Source organism: Lissotriton vulgaris, chromosome 7 (genome assembly GCF_964263255.1).
Source record: "Lissotriton vulgaris chromosome 7, aLisVul1.2, whole genome shotgun sequence".
Classification (NCBI taxonomy): Eukaryota; Metazoa; Chordata; class Amphibia; order Caudata; family Salamandridae; genus Lissotriton; species Lissotriton vulgaris.
In genome coordinates, this window is record NC_141695.1 from 865,866,541 (window position 1) to 865,885,645 (window position 19,105).

At 44.1% G+C, this 19,105-nt stretch overlaps 1 protein-coding gene across 2 annotated transcripts in view; it reads left to right on the plus strand.

Annotated features, from left to right (window-relative positions):
* Positions 1-19,105, plus strand: part of FAM114A2 (family with sequence similarity 114 member A2) — a 219,970-nt gene that overhangs the window by 794 nt on the left and 200,071 nt on the right. The window lies entirely within an intron of this gene.

The window sequence follows — 19,105 nt, forward strand, 5'->3', positions numbered from 1 at the left end:
CTAATGTAAACACATAAACTAAATAATCCCAATATATCACTTTATAATTTTCTTTTAAGATGCGTCTGAATTTCTTTCGTACTACAACCTTTCTCCACCATCATGTCATTTTCCCCTCCACACATTTCCACTTTCATTGTCAACATTATCCAGGTGGGTAGAATTTTCCATACAACTCATGAATCGTGCACATTCATGTACCCCATCCACCCCCTGTAGTGTTCACATGGTTGAGTATCCCTGAGTAGTAGTTCTGGCACTACCTATATAGGTACCAATTCTTCCTTCCTCCCACGATACCACCTTCACACTTGGAAGCAATACATTTGGCAATCTTAGTTAAATACCATATTTCCTATTATATAACTTCACAGAGTTGGCGCTGATCTCCATTACCTTGACGGACCCCTTAATTTTGGACTTCCTTTAATCTGCTCTCTTTGAACTTTGACCATGACAAAATCTTCTACATTGAGTTTGGCAGATTTCACCCCATGCTTGGTTCATAGTATTTTTGTATGTGCAGTACTCCTTCACTATGTTGTTAGTCACACCTTCCAGTGACCAGTTGTCCATAATTATTTTTTAACCAATCTACATTGTCCATTGTGCAAGGTTTCCTTCCTCTTAATAATTCAAACGGACTATAACCAATGACTGTAGGAGATGCATGGTAGGCCCACAACAACCTATGGCCATTTGGGCACTTCCCATTGGTACCCTCTTAAAGCGCTCCACCGCTTCATTCCAAGTTGGATGATAAAGAGTTGTATTCTTCCACTTAGTTTTATTCCTACCAAGAAATGTTTGAAACTCACCAGACTTAAATTGTGCTCCATTATCAGTAAGAATGGACTTTAAAGTTCCCTTACGTAGAAATACATCTTGCAAAAATCTGATTACAGTTGTAGAATCTGTCACTTTTGAAATTTTTGGCCATTCTGTGAAAAGATCTAATAACACCACTACATAGCAACTATAGCCGTCATTATTCTCCAGTGCCCTCAAAATATCTATCGCTAAGTCATCCCATTGACATTTAGGGCATTTGTTAGGTTCTAAAGGTGGTCTAAACATGATTAAAGTCTTATCCGCCAAACAGCACTCTCTATACTCTGTCTATTCCTGGCCACCAGTATTGTTCATTGACCCTCCTTTTATTTTTGACTATCCCTAAGTGACCCTCGTGGATAATACACAAAATCCTGTTTCCTAAACTCCCTAGAGGTATAATTCTCACCCCTCTTAACATAAAGTCATCTTCCAATGATAATTCATTCTTAACCTCCAAAAATGTCTCTCACACTCACTCATCCTTTTTTTGTGGCCAATCAGACTGCATATATTCTTGCACCAACACATCCTAATTTGTCAATCACTGCAACCTTGTATTCTTGGAATACACTCTCTAGACTGGAAGGACATTGTTTAAGTGGAAATCTGCTAAAATAGTCAGCAACCCGATTTTTAATTCTTGGTAAATATTCCACTATATAGCTACAGTCAATACCTGCAAAGATAATCTAGCCAAGCTAGAAAAGGCCTTTACCAGTCCAGCAGTAGTAAGTAATTTTGATAAGGGTTTGTGATCAGTACAAATCACAAAACCTGACTCCCCGCCTCCCCACACACATATTGCCGGTACTTACTTTTATCCCAGACACACACTAATATCTCCTTCTCAATAGTTGAGAATTTCTCTTCAGCCAGTGTCAAGGAACAGAAAACAAAATACATGTTAGATTCCTTTCCATCCACATTAATCTGTGACAAAGCCATCACCAGAACTTTACCACTGGCATCAGTACTAGTAACAGTTCTCCCCAACAAATTGAAGCCTTGAAGAGGAACTGCAGAACAAATGTCATGTTTAATGGCTTCAAACCATTCTTGGTGCTCGTCACCCCACTTGAAAGACTTGTTTTTAACAATTGTCTGAGGTAGAAAGTCTTTGTCGCAAAATACAAACTTCGAATAAATCTCTGTCAGTCCCAAGGAGGACATTACCGCTTCTTTGGACACTGGTGCATGTGCTTTACGTAGCGCTTCCAACAATTCTTCTTTTGGGGTGGTACCCTCAGCACTAAGTTCATGTCTTAAATACATGACATAAGACACTGCAAACTTGCATTTACTCATCTGTGCAGTCAGGCCATTCACACTCCAAATTCGTAACACTTCCAAAAGTTTCTCATCATGTACTCCTCTATTCTTGCCCATAGTCAATATGTCTTCTTGAAAGAACGAGACTCCTGAAACATTCTTAAACAGTTTATACGTGAGCCTTTGACATGCAGCCGCTTTGGTCGCCAGGCCAAACGACATCTGCTTAAACTGGAAACATCCATATTGTGTAATGAAGGCCGCCAGTTATTTGCCTTTCGAGTGCAGTGGTACCGGATGGTGGGCTGTAGTCCAATCTAATGAAAAAATCCAGTGGACCCCTTTGGTCATGTCAAACATGTCACTAATTTTAGGCAACAGAAACCTATCTACACAATTTTGCCATTCACCTTCCTAGCCACGACCAAGGGAGCTAACCATTAATTTGACTCCATACTCTCAATCGTCCCAGCATGACAAGCCTGTCTGATCCTGCTTGAACTCTTCTCTAATGCTAAAGGGAATATTCCTCCCGTAATGCTGAACTGGATTGCTCTTCTCTTTAAAAAAATTTAAAGAAAGGGAAATCGGCCACAGATTTAGGGGCTTATCAGCCAATTACATTGATTAATAATGATGTCAAAATTTATTCGAGATTTTGGCCAATAGATTGGCATCTGTAATCAAAAAAATGGTGTCTCCTCAGCAACATGGTTTCGTCCCGGGTTGGGAAACAATAGACCATTTTCGCAGAGCAATAACTTTATTCGATTATACCAAGGTGACAGGAGACCCTATGGCCCTAATTTTATTGGACGCCGAAAAGGCATTTGATAGGGTCTCCTGGCCCTTTTTATGGGCAGCTATGAAATATTATGGTATTGGGAAGGGTTTTATACGGGCTGTCCAAAGCATGTATAAAGATCCAATCGCCAAGATGGTACTGATGAGAGCACAGTCAGGGGAGATCAATATAAGGCATGGTACTAGACAAGGGTGCCCTTGCTATTTGCAATTTATATTGATCCGTTAATAAGATTGATACAGGAGAGCCAGGCAGTACTCCCAGTCTCTGCTCGAGAGGGAGATGTAAAAAATCGCAAATTTTGCGATTCCTTAAATGCAATGTAAGAAGCACCAATAAAGTGCAATTTCGCCTTAAGGAATCACAAATTACCACCAACTTCAAGTTGGTGGTAATTTGCGATTTCTTTGAAAAATGCACTTTTTTGCATTTTTCAATGTGCTATGTGAAGCACATACATGCCCTTAGGGCATGTATGTGCGCCACATGTGCACCCATGCTTATTTCAGGGGTGAAACAGGGTGTCCTTTTGGATACCCCTGCACCCTTGAAATTGCATTCTCAAATTGCGATTCGCTAATTGCGAATCGCAAATTGAGAATGTCTTCCCATTCATTCCTATGGGCCTTTAGGACTTTTTGATACATATGGCCCAAGGTCTTCTAACACATGACTTAGTACATCTGTGTGATCACTTTCCCTTGTTTGTTTTTCCATTTGTTCATACGGTCTGAACCTTTCCGGACACAGTGTGAAGTAAAATTGTCTTTTTCTTCATAACAGAAAACTCTTCCTCATTCACTTCTGCCAATGTAGCAATGTCATTTAACCACATCGCTGCTTGAGAGTTTCCCCTGCTGTGCTGGACAGCAATAAAAATGGGTGTGGTCATGACAAGCTCAGCTCGTCATGAGCAAAGGAGCACTGTGCTGCATGACAAGCTGAGCTCGTCATGAGCATGGAAGGGGTTAAGAAGTATGCTTTCCACTGTGACCATTTCATCAAGAGCCCTCGAGGTTTGACTAAAATGGTTGAGGAGGTGGAAGAGTGAAACTCTGAGCATACATGTTTACAAAACAATACAAAGTGACTAGAAGAATAAATTGCAAATCAACTGTGTTCAGTTGAAGTAAAAATTCACTGTAGATACAGTATGCCACAGTATGTTAGTTGTTCCACTCGACAATTATTCCTAGGATTGTTGTGTTCTATCTAGGACCCCGATCAATATTGTGACCTCATGCCCCTATATGGCTATAATCAATAGATATCCCTATAATGGCGTAAACGATCAGAGAAGCCACTTCCTTAGATTCCTAGATAACACACAGAGTTCTTTCGACAGCTCAAACCCCCAGCAACCTGGGAAAGCCCGCTTGCTTTGTTTTGATTAGTAATAGAACTCTTGCGAGCACTGTAAGAACGACCAGTTCTTAGTGACATCTTTATTGACGTTTTATGTCCAAAAACTTACGGCAAACTCTGCACCTTTCAGGTATAAATAATACCAACGTTGCCTTAAGCAAACAAGGTGGTGGTGAATACTGGAGCAGAACAGCTGTCCCTTGCAGAGCCCAGCAGATGCGAGAAGCCCACGGACGCTGCCCCTCCTCCTTGACGCGCTGAGAAAGACGCTGTCTTTTCTCCTGCCGAGAAAATCCAGCTCCGGCGTTTCCAGCCTACCCTTGCGGGTAACTGGAATATTGAGTCCTGAGAGGAGATACCAGACCTCCAACATTCTATTCCAGAGGTACGGTGCTGACTAAACCCTTTGAGAGAATTCTTGAAGCAAACCCTTGGCAAAATCAACTTAACTTAAACTGCTACTTACTTACTCCCTCCCATGTATTAGGCTTAGGTCAGGTACACTGGGGTAGGCGTAGTTAGAAGCACCAGTTGAGGACGTTAGCCCAATGTATATATGAATGTATATATTTTATTCATTTTAACCATCTTATGGCTAAGAAACCATATCAATGCTTTTACAGTATTATTTCGCAATACTCCTTTTACTGTACGCACTTTTTATAATAACAAGTCTTGCAATTGTGGCAATTCATTTCTCTTGCATGAGAAGGAAGACTGTTCAATAAATAATACCTTTTATTGAAAACGCCCGTCTCTCTATTCTCTGCATAACTGGTGAAAGTAATTCTGCACAACTGACTGAGTGAAATAGCTGTCTATTGTTTCCCACGACTCTAGAGATTGACTCTTATTCTGAGGAGCAAGGTTGTCATGTTAATGCAGTTGTTGGAAAACTGAATCCCTTCTTGTCTGAGCGAGGGAAGCTGATCACTTCCTATTCAGTCAAGAAAGTTTCCAGTGACCTCTGTGCTAGCTGGTACAAACCCAATTAAGTCTAACATAGTCAGTAGAGACCTAGAAGACCGCACTCCTACGTCTACACTGCTGTTTATGTTATTCCAATGCGCAGGGCCTATAGGGAAAATAGGAACTACACTACAGGATTAGTGTAGTTAGTATATTAATTTTGTGTGCAGATTACCGTGGCCAGCTAACACCGCAGATGTCCACTACATCATGTATTTTGACCCAGTCATTAAATATTTAAGGTGAGCAGATCACAGTAGATCCACACATAAATATATTTGGGGGCAAAATATCAAGGTGTGCAGATCATTTTGTCCACATAACCAAGCCTCGTTCAAGTATGGCTGCTACGTCCTGTGGTGACTTCCCAGCGTTTCTCACATCAAGGCTGCAAATCTCCATGTGAGCATTCTATGCTCTTGGCTGCTCGCTCATGCGCAATAGTGCCAACACCTCACCGGCAATACTGAGTTCAACCGATTGCACCAGAACTTGCCAGCTTTGTATGACTGCCGCATTCTTCGATCCGTAGAACAACTGCAATGTTGAGGTAAGCCTCAGCAATTCTGCTGCCTCATCTTTAGCAAGAGATTATCTATGTTGGAGGTGACACCGTAACCGCGTAGTGTAGGTTGGGATAAAAATATAAATGATGTGTGCAGTTCCTTGTGAAAGAATACTCAGGGCGATGGTTTCAGGGCAAGGATTATGCTCCAATAGGAGCACGAGCCCTCGCTCACCCAAATGGATGCTGTTTCCGGTTCAGGGGAGACCCGGCTTGGCAGTTTGGGCTAGACTGTTCCCATGAGGAACAGGCTCAAGACTGATTTGCATATGGCTGGGTCCAAGCTAGGGGTGGGCGTAATTTGCGTAGTTGCGCTACGCAAAGCTCAGCGAAACGGTAAAAAATCTCTGCGAGCACGCAAAAGTCCCTCGAACAGGCAGAATTGCTTGTTCCGCCCTTTCGAGATGCTTTTTTCCTGTTCGCGTGCTCTGGGAGAAATATCTCGTGAACAATCATTTAGAAAGCGCTAACCAGCAAAAAATTCCGTGAAGCCGCAGATCGCAGATTTCTTGGCAATTCCACATTCTCCGCGGGCCGCGAAATTACCCGAATTCCACGAGCTTAACGGAATTTACCGCCCAGGCCTAGTCAAAACTGTACTGGTGTAGTGAGCAAAAGAACAACAGATTTAACCCAGAACTGTTAACTGTGGGTGAATGTTTGATTGATTCAGCATTCTGTCCATCATTTGTTGCTGCAGCACATTTCTGAAAACTAGACATCCTGGGGAGTACAGGGTGGTGTAACTCACACAAATGCAACTCTTTTTCTCTTACTAAGAATGCCTTGCAAGCCTTAAACTTAGGCTAAAATCACACATTTCCCTCAAATATTTGTGAGGAAAGCTTCTGGAATCTGCAGGGATCCACAAAACTCCTACTATGCAGCTTTGCCACACTCCTTATGATATAAACGGAACGCCATTTGGGAGCTTGGCACTTGATGTAGTGTCAACCTTTTCTTCTCCCATTAAGAAAGCACATATATACATGCCAGGATAGTTTTACTTGACACATTAGTGAGAATGATAAGTGAAGAAACATTTTAAGTGTTTAATATGTTATAGATAGAAAATAACTTTTCAAATTAGTTTCTGACTGTGGGATAACAATGTGAAGGAAGATGGACCTTCAGCAACATGGTGTGCAATACTTAATCATTGGATCCTCCCAGCTAGTGCTAGGTAGCTTTTGCGTTGTCTGCTATTTGTAAAGATGGACACGTGCCACAAGTGTGCAGTTTACAGGTGGATCTTTAGACTTGGTTAGAAAGGTGTGTGTTTGTAGTATGATCTATATGAGTAGTGATGAGGGCAGTGTTCTGTGCGCCACTTCTACTTTATTCTTATGCCTACACAAGATCCCTATGAAAACAAGCTTAGGCAATACTTTGATTATCTTTTTTTCATGTCTCTGTCTCACTCGGAGTCCTGACTAATATTTTGCTGAAGGCCACATGAACGTTTACTAATGCCTCTTTATGGCAACCTTCTTAGGCTCAGGAAGACTTGTCTTTCATGTGCCTTTAGCACCCTCGGTTCACTAAATCCAAATCCTTCCGGTGTATAGTAGTAAGTTGCGGGATGTCCGAGTATGATCCTGTGATCTCTTCCTCGACAGTGTGAGCTTAACTACATTTGAAAAATGGATTTAACATGCTGGGTACACTTCTACTTTCCTACATACACATCCAGAAAAGGCTAAGGACCTTAGGGTTTGATGGTGAGCATGCTCAAAACATGCCGAATGTCACGCCCACTGTCGTGTCAGGGCTTTGACTATAATGCACTTGTAATATGCCGAATGAAACATCCACCACATTTTGATGGAAGATGAAGGTAGCAAGCAGTCCGCAAGTATAACTGAAGTGAGTTGTGGTGGGTGCAGGGATCTGTAGGTCACTCTTACCAAGATCATCCACCTTTTTTCTACACCCAAATGGAAATAAGCCTAGACTAATTTTTGATTATATCTTCATGTTTTGTCTTGCTCTGAGTCCTGATTATTATTGTGTGGGAGGCCAAGTGAACCTTAACTACTTCTTCCCATTGCAGCCTGTTTAGACTTAGGAACACTTGTCTTTCATGTGCCTTTAACACACTTTCTGGGCTAAATCCAACTCAGTTTTGTGTGTGGTAATAAGTTGGGTGATGTCAGAGTATGTCCTGTGGCATATTCTTCAGTGTGAACATATGTACATTTCAAAAGTAGTGTACATATACTGGGACAGATTCTGATGAGGTCCCTAAAAAGCATTTCAAGAAAGACCAAGGACCTTGGGGTTTGACAGACATGGTACTCTCACAAAATGTGTTAGAGATCATGTCCACTGTTATGTGCAGTGCATTGACTGTAATACACTTGTAACATGGCAAGTGTTGCATCCACCATGTTTTGACGGATGGTGAAGGTAGCATGCAAGTATGACCAGTGTGTATCTATGTATTGGAGTCGGTTAAACAGAATGGCTCAACTCTAATTTAGGAAGAAAACACTCTTGACCAATGATACCTTTTTCCTTTTTGGTTGAACAGTTACAAAGATTTTCCGAATTAGATGGAGCAGTTTGAAACACTGAAAACCTAGTCAAGTAATGAATGGCCATGAACAGTATGTATCCATGCAGAGCCATTTAAAGTCACATGCTAACTATTAGGCTGACTGCTTCATTTAAGTCAGTTTCCCAGAACCTTGCTTGTGTGTGGCATAACTTTAAGCAAGTTGGAAAACTCCCGCCTGGCTGAGATTGGTATTGGGGCAGTAATAATGATTCTCTTGCCTTTTTCCTTGCCAAGCGCAAACTCTGTTCGTGGATATAGGCAACTCTTTTCCCCTGTTGCAGGCATGCAGATAGCAGAGTGCAGATCCTGTGGTCTGGCATCCTCCACAACAGATGATATAGAGGCCACTGCTTCTACAGCAGAAAGACTACCACTAACGGCCAACTGAAAGTCAAGGAAGGACACCAGCCTTCCTGTGGTAGTCTGTCTATAGACAGCCCACAAATTTTATGATGCTAACTGGATTAGGTGAATAGCCAACTTCTTGTACCATGTGAGTTATCTGACTTAATATGTTTGAAGTACCTGGTCATTGTTATGCATGCCTCACATGTACTTGTTGTAATCAAGTATACTGTTTGGTTTGTAAACATCTGCCATAGAGTTCAAACTGTGATATGAGAAGTGATCTCATTGTGAATTGTAGCTAGCACATGTACTTCCAGCCTATCTGGGAATTTTATAGCCAATAGTGTGTTGGCTTTTGTGGAGCTTCTTACAGACAGGCTCCTGTGGGAATCCTTTGCAGTGACTTTAAATTATACTGCAAGCCACAATGCCAGCATTGTATACCTCACTCAACAGCTGGACTCCTGTATAGAAATTGCTCACATAAGGTTTATAACCTTTATAAAGGAGTATTTGCACAAGCTCCCACATACTCTTTTCACTAATTCCCAACGTGGAAGGGCAGCCTGCAGGATATATAGTAATGTCCTTCCCAGTATATACTCTTGGGCTGTTTGCAGAACCAGTGAAGCTTTCCAACACCATGTATAGCCTTATGCTGTAACAATCTCTTATGCTTCGTATGTCCTGCCTGAACAGCAGCAGCCCTTTGGATAGGATCAACTACTTTTTGACCACTATATTCTTTCCAAGAGTATAAATCTCTGGGAAACGTGTAGACAAATGTTCCACAAAAGGCTACATTTTGAACAACCTATCATGGTTTGGATGGTCCTGTGGCACTACTGCAGCATTATAAAATGCAGTATATGTTGCAGAATCAAAAAGCGATCTCTGATCATAGCAAGTGTGAAAACGAATATTGGACAAACCACACAAGTAGACCAGTAAGACTGTACTGTTAGTTTGTGCACTATTCCAAGTCCTGGATTTCTTTTTCAACTCCCCCAGTTAGGCATGCCCTAGAAGAAGGTGCCAAAGTGTCTCTATTTTCCCTCGGTAGCTGTATGGCATGCAGATGCGTGCACAATTTCTTCAAGAAATACTTCTTCGACAAAATGTTGGAAGTTGTCAGTGGCCAAAACATTTTCAATGTTGACTTCATATCTTGCTTCTATAGTAAATTGGAGAATTTATGACTGAACTCTATCAGGGGTCTGCCAAATGAGCAATCTCCCTTTGCTCTTCTCCTTGTGTTACCTGCCTGTATTCCAGATTGGGCTACACTGCCACTTTCTCTCTCTGCTGCACAGACTGTCATGGATATGTTTTTTAGAATCCCTGGGCGATAATTCATCGTCAGATGGAACTCCACCAACTGAAATATCGCTTCCAGTTTCTGATCCATGTTCCACTCTCTAGAATGCAGTTTCATTATCTGAACCCGCTACAGAGCTCTCCTTTGTTATTGAGTTAGGGGCTGGGTAGCAGTCATCCAATAATACACCATCTCTATTAACTATCTAAACTTTCTTCCTCAAATAATGTCTGTTTGGTAGAATGCAGAGATACTCAAATGTTAATGCACTGTGAATGATGCATGTGTGCGATATGAGCTGAAATGATAATGGAGTTCAATACTATGCGCAAGTCAGTGTAGCACAAAAGTAAGAGTGACAACAAAAAATCAATGGACAGAATCAAGAAATATAACTGTTTTTGCCATTAGAGTTTGTGCACCATATTCATGAAAAACCTACAAGAGAAAATAAAGAAAAAATTACTTCAACTTATAACACACACAGCAAGGCAAACAATATGCATTTTCATGGTCTCAAAAAGAAGATATTGCTATAGTAGTCCATGGCAATGACTGGGAACTACTTTGTGAGCAGAGGTGGTCTTGTAAACAAGTGGAATGCCATCACTCACAGTGAAGTTAAACAGTGACTGAAGTTGGCTGTCCCATTGCCCAGTTATGTATGCTGTAGTGGGCTGAAGAGCAATTTGAATGACACAAGAAGACCAATGGATGAAGCAGCCGATTGCAAGCCTCTTCATAAAAAGAATGCCATGACACACATTGAGGTTAGCCTGTGGCTGAAGTGGGCTGATCCGCTGCCCCAAACTGTATGTAGTAGTGGGTAGAAGACACCCAGAGGTAAAGAGGACTGGTTGAAAGCCCCTTTATATACACAATCCCATCACTCAGTAAAGTTAGCCACTGGACAAGTGTGTTGACCCATTTGCCCATACTGTATGCTATAATCAGCCGAGACAAATATGGATGATACAAGACCAGTGAATGATGAAGAGGGCTGACTGAATCCTCCTTAATATATATATAATGCCATAAATCACAGTGATGTTAGCCAATGGCTGGAGTGGGATAACCTATTGCCCTATGGTTTAGTGGGTCGAAGACACCCAATGAATCGAGAGGGCTGGTTGAAAATCCCTTTATATATTGAATGCCATCTCACACTGTGAAGGTAGCCAGCGGCTGGAGAGGTTTGGCTCACTGCCCATGCTGACACAACAATAAATTAGTGGATGAAGAGGGCTGGCTAAACATTGGCTGCTGACCTTTTTCATTTTGGGGAGTATGGGGTGATCTTACCCTGCTGGGGCCCAGTCAGCCTCCCAATGGAAAGGAAAAGGACCAATTCTTTTTACCCCACTGGGGATCGCCCCTTATGCTGTAGAGGGTTGACCCCAGACTCTCCTCAAAATAAATTCCCAGGTTTGAATCCTAATTGGGGATCACAGTGTCAGCCCTCCCCATCGGACCACATTGCCATGCCACGGTAGCGCGATTCCGGTGGGCTGTACAGACTTCCAACTCATTGTAATTTCCAGTTCCGCCAATATTAATACTAGATTGGCAAACCTAGCCTGTGTTCCCTGTGACTTAAGCTTTTTACATAGTCCCATTAGGCAGGATTCCACTGTGTCTTTCCCTATCCCCGGTGTCACCTCAGTAATGAGTTTGTCAGTTTAGGGCATGACCATAGCATGTGAAGTAACCCAGCAGGTTGTGTGTGGCAGCGAGGACAGTCGTCCCCTGTGCCCAGGAACATTTTCCTATGTCTATGTGGGGGTCAAGTACAACCTATGTACAAGCATGTATTGGATAAGCTTAAATGTAGGGTTACGTGATACTTTCTTGGAGAATTCTAGTATTTCTCCCAGTCCTTATCCAGTATTTCACACCCAGTATCTACAGACCATTTATCTCTAAGCTCCTGGTGTGAAATTACTGCATGCAATCTGATGCTTCTATACAGCCATTTGGTTAAGTGTCCCCCATTGCCCATGAAATATAACATGTATACGAGCTCATGTGTTTGGGGTTCCGTGCCATCGGGTGACCAAATGCTTCTCACATACCTACTGATTCCAGCATGGAGGATATATAGCGAATTAGGAACCCCTTGCTCTCTCATGCAAGTGTTATGGTCCCTAAACATGTTATTCGTGAACAGCATTCCAACTGTAGTAACGCCTTTGTCTGACCATTTGGTCAGACAGCTAGAAGAAATTATCCAGGACAGTGTAGGAATCCCCATCAATGGAATATTAGGAGCATATGGCCACAGTCCCTTTGTATATTGGATAGCCTTTTTCTAGTAGGATATGTCTACTTTTAATAATGACGGTACCGACAACGGGGGCCTACTTTTTGGCAACAACAGTGTTTGTATTATACCCATTTCCCATGCTGACCGCGACATGCAAGTGGCGACCAGCTATCCAGTAAGAAAGCCACTGGAGCTGGCTGGCACAGCAGTATGCCTGGAAGTCCCGAACGCCCAAACCTCCCCAGTCTGCACCCAGCTGTAGTTTGGAAAGCCCCACTCTCCTTCATCCCTTACCCCAAATAAACTCAGTTAACATTGTGTTTAGCGTTTTAAATATATGTGTAGGGATTATTATCGGTGGATTAGTAAAAAAGTAAAGCAATCTAAGGAGCATTACCATTTAAGAAATGCCATTCTTCCTGCCACTGAGAGTAGTAGTGAGGTCCAGAATGTGATTTGAGTTTTTAGAGCCTTGATTGCACGCCCTAAGTTATCGTCCTAGGTACTGAGAAAGGGGGGTCCCAGCATGGAGTAACAATTTCAAAGAATAAAGTGATAATAAAAAAAGAAAAATCAATTGGCCTGCATTGTTGTTTATTCACAATGTAGGTATGCTCAAGTTGTCATCAATTTAAGTACAAAATCACAGATACTTCATAGTGCCCGGGGGGTAGGGATGAGGGGGAGGGGGGGGGGAGGGGGTGATAAAGTTCAAGGAAGTGTGGGTATAGAATGGTGACAATGTAAAAACGGCCTATGAAGTATTTGTGATTTTGTACTTAAATTGATGACAACTTGAGCATACCTACATTGTGAATAAACAACAATGCAGGCCAATTGAGTTTTCTATTTTTATTATCACTTTATTCTTTGAAATTGTTACTCCATGCTGGGACCCCTCTTTCTCAGTACTTATGTTACCCAGGTCCCAGTGACGTTGTTTAGGTGAACCCTTTTCGATACCCCCCTAAGTTACCTTCCAGCAGATCCTGTGGCTCTCTGTAGATTTGTATACCTACATATTTAGATGTGGTGTGTGCAATAGGAAATGACCAATGCCAAAAATGAACAGGGTCTAAACGGGCAGTGAGATTAAAATAATAAGCGTAAGATTTGTACTTGTTTATGGTTTGGTCAGAAAATGTTTGGAAGAGCCGAAATACCGTGGGAAGGGGCTCATTCGGGCCCCGGAGGTTGTTTAGGTAAAGTATAATGTCATCCACGTAAGCAGAGAGTATATGGGTCGTGTCCCCTAGCTTAATGCCCCTATCTCTCAAAACCATGCACAATTTAGTGGCCAGCGGTTCGATTGCCAACACAAACAGCAGGGCGATAAAGGGTACCCCTGCCTCGTACCTCTGGCCACCGCATAAGACTGTGAAATAGGGGCACCTGTGCGGTCCCGCGCCGTCGGATCTAAATACAACAATCTGATCCAGTTTATGTATTCATAGGTTATACCGAATAGCGAAAGGGCTTGTAACACATAGTTCAAATTCAGAGTATCAAACGCCTATCGCAGGTCCAACAAAATACAGCCTGCCTTAGCATCTCCTGAAGGTACCGAGGTGAGTATTTGATGTAGTCGTCTAGTATTTAGGGATGTAGTGCTGCCTGGGACAAAGCCACACTGGTCAATGTGTATCATTTTCAGTTAGAGGTAAAGTAATCTACGAGCCAGTATTTTATGGAGGATTTTGTTGTCTGTTTAGTAGAGAAAGGGGGCCGTATCCTGACATGTCTTTTGGATCTCGACCTGCTTTCGCCAGTGAGGTAACCAAAGCCTGTCTTGTGGTGGGGGGTAGGAAACCTGTCTATGGTATAATTTTTCGATGTTGGGGACCAAATGTGCCGAAAAAGTCTTGTAGAATTCCACAGGTTGGCCACCAAGCCCGGGATCTCGTTACGTGGGAGGTCTTTTATCACTGATCGAATTTCAGCTTTTTTAAAAACTATATTTTTATTATTTTCAAGCATTGAATGTCACCCATTTCGGTTAGTCTACAGTACAGCCATCTGCAAAGCATGTTCATATCATCCGAAGAATATACAAAATTCAATCACTGTACTTCCATAGATTGCGCCCTATTCTGTTGCAGTTCCATTTCTACAGTTGGGGATATACACAGGTGCCCCCCGATACACATTCCACTTGCCCCATTTTTTATCCCATTTCTTGGGGCATCCTCTAGATTAAAAAACCTCCTTCTCTGCAATCATACACTTGTCTAATTCCTTTGCCCATATTCTATGAGATGGTCTGTCCGCCACTCCCCACTTTTTAGCAATTTCACGTTTCACTAGAGTATAACCCAATGTGGTCAGTTCCTGTTCCACTTCTGTGAAGTCAGTATCTCCCCATATATTAAGCAGGCCAAGTTGTGGTGTAAGGGTAAGTGCCTTCCCAAGTGCGTCTTGGATGTGTTTTGTGGCCCTTTCCCATAAGGGTCGTATAATCGGGCAGTCCCAAATAGTATGAAAAAAGGTTGCTTCTTGGTGGCAGCCACGAAGGCATAGCATGTCTGATCTTGAGCCTACTTTTGCTAGTGTAACTCCAGTGAGGTAGGATCTGTGCAAGATTTTTAGTTGGATCAAGCGGAATCGAAGAGTAATAGCGGCCTCCTTCGGGGACATCAGCGCCGCCTGCCATTCCTCGTCATCATTGGGTCCAAAGTCTGTCTGCCAATTTTCTTAAATGTTCAAGCTCAAACAACTGTCAAACAGAAATAGGGTTTCCCTATTCTGCTGAGGACGAGTTTTCCCTAATACCACGGACGCCTTCGATAGGATGGTGACCTGGGGTTTTTAGGGACACATAAGTAAACTACTCCGGAGACCCATTAAATAAGTGCCTAACCTAATACTCTGGTGGCGCCACGTTGTACGGTTTCTACTGATTCAGTTAGGCTGTGCGTTTAGACAACATACACATTAAAACTATGGGGAACTGTGTTCGCCCATACCATCAGAATATGTTGACCTAGTTCCTGGCTAGTCCACAGTGCGCCATCTGGACCCTAAATCTTACAGGGCACCTGATCGTGTCTGCAAGCTCAGAACATGACAACCGTAACGCCCCCAAGGAAATCGTTAAAACGGATCTACCCTTTCGATGTTAGCTGAGCATGCCCAAAGGGAGACACAAGAAATACATACATTGGCATTTTAAAACATTTATTGAAGCAATTGGATTCTTGTGTAAAATATGTGTGCTGCAATTATTAGTAGAATAAAACAAAGCCTAGTAACCAGCATTACCAGGATGGTGAAGAAGATAAATAATTCAACCATTATAATTGTTGCATTGAATATATGAATACATACAATTTCACCTAGAACAGCTTATTCTAGAGAGCATAGTGTGGTTACAATTCTGCCAGAAACCTTAGAGTTGTCTCACTCCCCATTTACCTGCGTGCGTATGTCATTTGGTAGCCAGTCTTGGTGCAGAGCATGCCGCCGTACCTCTCAGGATAATGATGGCATTCAGCTGGGCTAGATTTCAATCATGGGGCAACCGTGACAATTCATCCTAATTCTCCTCTGCTGAACAAAGGATTGGTGCTGTTTATATAATAAAACTGGACCCATTCCTTCTGTGCCTCAGCTCTGGTCTGGGTGTCATTGTTTATTCTACCCACCCAGAGCTGTCGCCGAACAGACAACAAACAAGGGCAATTTGCGCAGTGTACCCAGTCCTTGGACAGAATGTTTTACTGTATGATAATGTGCCTACGAAGGAATGTATTTGTAAGCAAACCGTTTCTGAGTACACTATCTCATACTAGCGCACCAGCAAATGTGTGCTGAAAGTCACCATTTAAAAAGATGTTAACTCTAAACGTGAATAGGTGTAATGGAATTATTTGTGCACAGGGCCTATTAACCTCATGACATAACATGCACTGTGACTGGACTGCACAGAAAAGCCAGGTTTAGAGCTATGAGATTTATCTGTCCATTTTTGGCTCTGGCAGATGCTGCTACCCAGTAAGCTTTTAATGGGAACTTGGGTTCACCATACAGTTCTCAGTAGGATGAGTATGTACAGTCAAATCTCTGCAAGGAAATTTCAGTTTTTAACTTTTCTTATGTTTTTTAAAACAATTACCATCTGTTATTCTTATTGCACACTTTGATTATGATCAGATATAATCAATGTTCATTCACTTACTTTTACCATTTTTGATGTGTTGTTTTCTGCTCATCCTCTTGCTTGGATCTTTGAGTAAATAAATACTTTGTTGAACCATAAAGCCAGTTTTTAGGTCTCGGACTCGAAGGCTGCGCTTGCACAGTCTCGCTCCGAGACTTTATGTCTACAGTATGGGGGCTTGAACCCGCCCCTCTTCTCCATTGGCTGGCTATCTAAACGGAGGCCAGCCATTGGAGGAGAGGGGCATCACTCCGTTGAAGACGGGATTCGGGGTTGTGTTTTTTATTTTCATTCTGTTTTCTTTCTCTCTTCTTCCCTATTGGCTGGAATTTTACCTTCCAGCCAATGGGAAGAGGAGAGAAAGAAAACCACGCCCGTCGCAAAATGGCGGCGCGTTTCTCCGAGGCCTTTCTGCTTCGCCTCGGAGAAACATGATCGCCTCCCCCCTTTCCTCTGCCCGCAGCCCTCCTCCGTCCCGCGCTCGCCTCCCCCTTCCCTCTGCTCGCAGCCCTCCTCCGCCCCGCTCTCCCCTTCCCTCTGCCCGCAGCCCTCCTCCGTCTCCGTCACCTTGCTCCTGCTACAGTGTTTTATTACCTTGCACTGAATTGCATTCGTGGTTCCCATCAACACTTAAGTGAAGGGGAGCAAGTCAGGACAAGGAAGGACCTAGAACCGCTTCCACACCCAGCTGCAGCGGTACGGAGCAGGGGCGACCAGGCATCTGCTGTAATAGGCTTAAATGTCGCCTGGAGCTTCAGGAGTTCCCTCGTGCACGAACACCTCGTCCTAAGCCGACCTCCAGCCGTCTCTTGGCCTCCACCTGGCAAGGGGCGCATCAGACTAACGCTTACCTTGCAACTTCGAAGAAACCGCTCTAGGACTGGGTCAGGCAGTCCCTGGCCCAATACCGACCCCATAAGCCCTCTTTGTCCCAACGGACATTTGCCAAGTAAGGACACCTCAGTATTTAATTGATATTAGGTGTTTAAACAACTCCAAACCCTCCTGGTGATTGCTGGACGCCCACCACCTTACACGGTACCCACCATTTTACACAGTACTCGCCACCTCTTCAGGTGCTTGCCAGCTGGTTTACTTGAGCAGAAGCTCGAATCTTAAGGAGCCACTTAGGTCACACCCTCGCTCACCGAGAAGTCTACCTGTTTGGCACATGAAGGGGTGCAGCGCGGGGTCTTTCTTTGGTTGGGGTGTCACACACGCTGAATGAATGGGACTCCCTCAATGGCTACGCTCTGGGATCCCCACGCTGCCCTCTGGCCGGTGGTGTTTTATAAACAACAGAGTACCAAGGGCCACATCTGGAGTTTTGTGTCTGGAGTTCAAGAGGGGAACTGAAGAGAAGCAGACCCGCTGTACTCGCCGCTGTGCCCGGACCGCAAGGCCGGTAATTGTGCTACCCTCCCCCCCTGCCCCAACTCCCCAAGAAGGCGAGCAGTGCGGACCGGGGGTCTCGGCGACGCTCGAGCCCAGATGCCTGGGCGGCTCTGCGCTCGGGCCGGGCGGGCCGATCCTCCTGTTCTCTCCTGGGCTGGACTCGCCTTCCTCCTGCCCCAGATCGGGCCTTGCGTCTCCTTCAATCTGGCCACAGACCGGCCCACCGTGTACTCGGGGAACCCGGGCAGTTACTTTGGGTTCGCCGTGGATTTCTACACCCCGGATCCTGCATCGTGAGTACAGCCGGTTCTGTTCACGAGTGTGAAGCTTTTTTTGCCTCTGTTCCTCTGTCCCGCTCTCGCCTCCCCACTTCCCTCTGCCCGCAGTCCTCCTTCGTCCCGCGCTCGCCTCCCCCTTCCCTCTGCCCGCAGTCCTCCTTCGTCCCGCGCTCGCCTCCCCCTTCCCTCTGCCCGCAGCCCTCCTCCGTCCCGCGCTCGCCTTCCCCTTCCCTCTGCCCGCAGCCCTCCATCATACTCAGTATATACCCTCTTGTGGTGCTTCTCTTACAGGGGCAGTGGAATGTGATCTGAAAGGTGGGTGGGGCATGCTGTGACACACACTGTACCACTAGCATCTTTCACAATGTTATACCCAACTGTACTCCTCAATACCTTCCTCACAGATGCAGGGCATCAACGGCACGGTGTAAGGTACTGAACGTACATTAGCACCAGTACCTCCATCCCCTGCTTCCCAGAGGGTCCCGGCATGGTAAAACTACTCTGCCACCATTGTACCCCGCTAAACTCCTCAGCACTCCCACTCACAGAATTAAAGCAGGCTTTCCCCAGTGAGACATGCACTGCAGCGCCCCTCTACCCTGCTAAACCCCTCACTGAGGCAGGTGCCCTCGGCGTGGGACTGTGCGCACTGTGGCACCATTATACCCCAATATCACACCATTATATCTCATCAGACTTCTCATGGAAGCAGGGTACACAGAGGTGGTACTGTATGCCAATAAAACTGTTCCCTTGAAGGCAGGGTACCTTCTGCTTTGTAGGGAATACGCTGCAGTGTGATTTTATCCGTTATTGAACTCCTCACAGAGGCAGGATACCCTCGGCATGGTACACCAGGTACCGTGGCTCCATTAGACGCCTTCTGCAGGCAGGGTGCCCTGTTGTGGCATGTACTATACCCCCATTGAACACCTATCGAAGGCAGGGTACCCTTCACGAGGTTCGGCATGGATTGA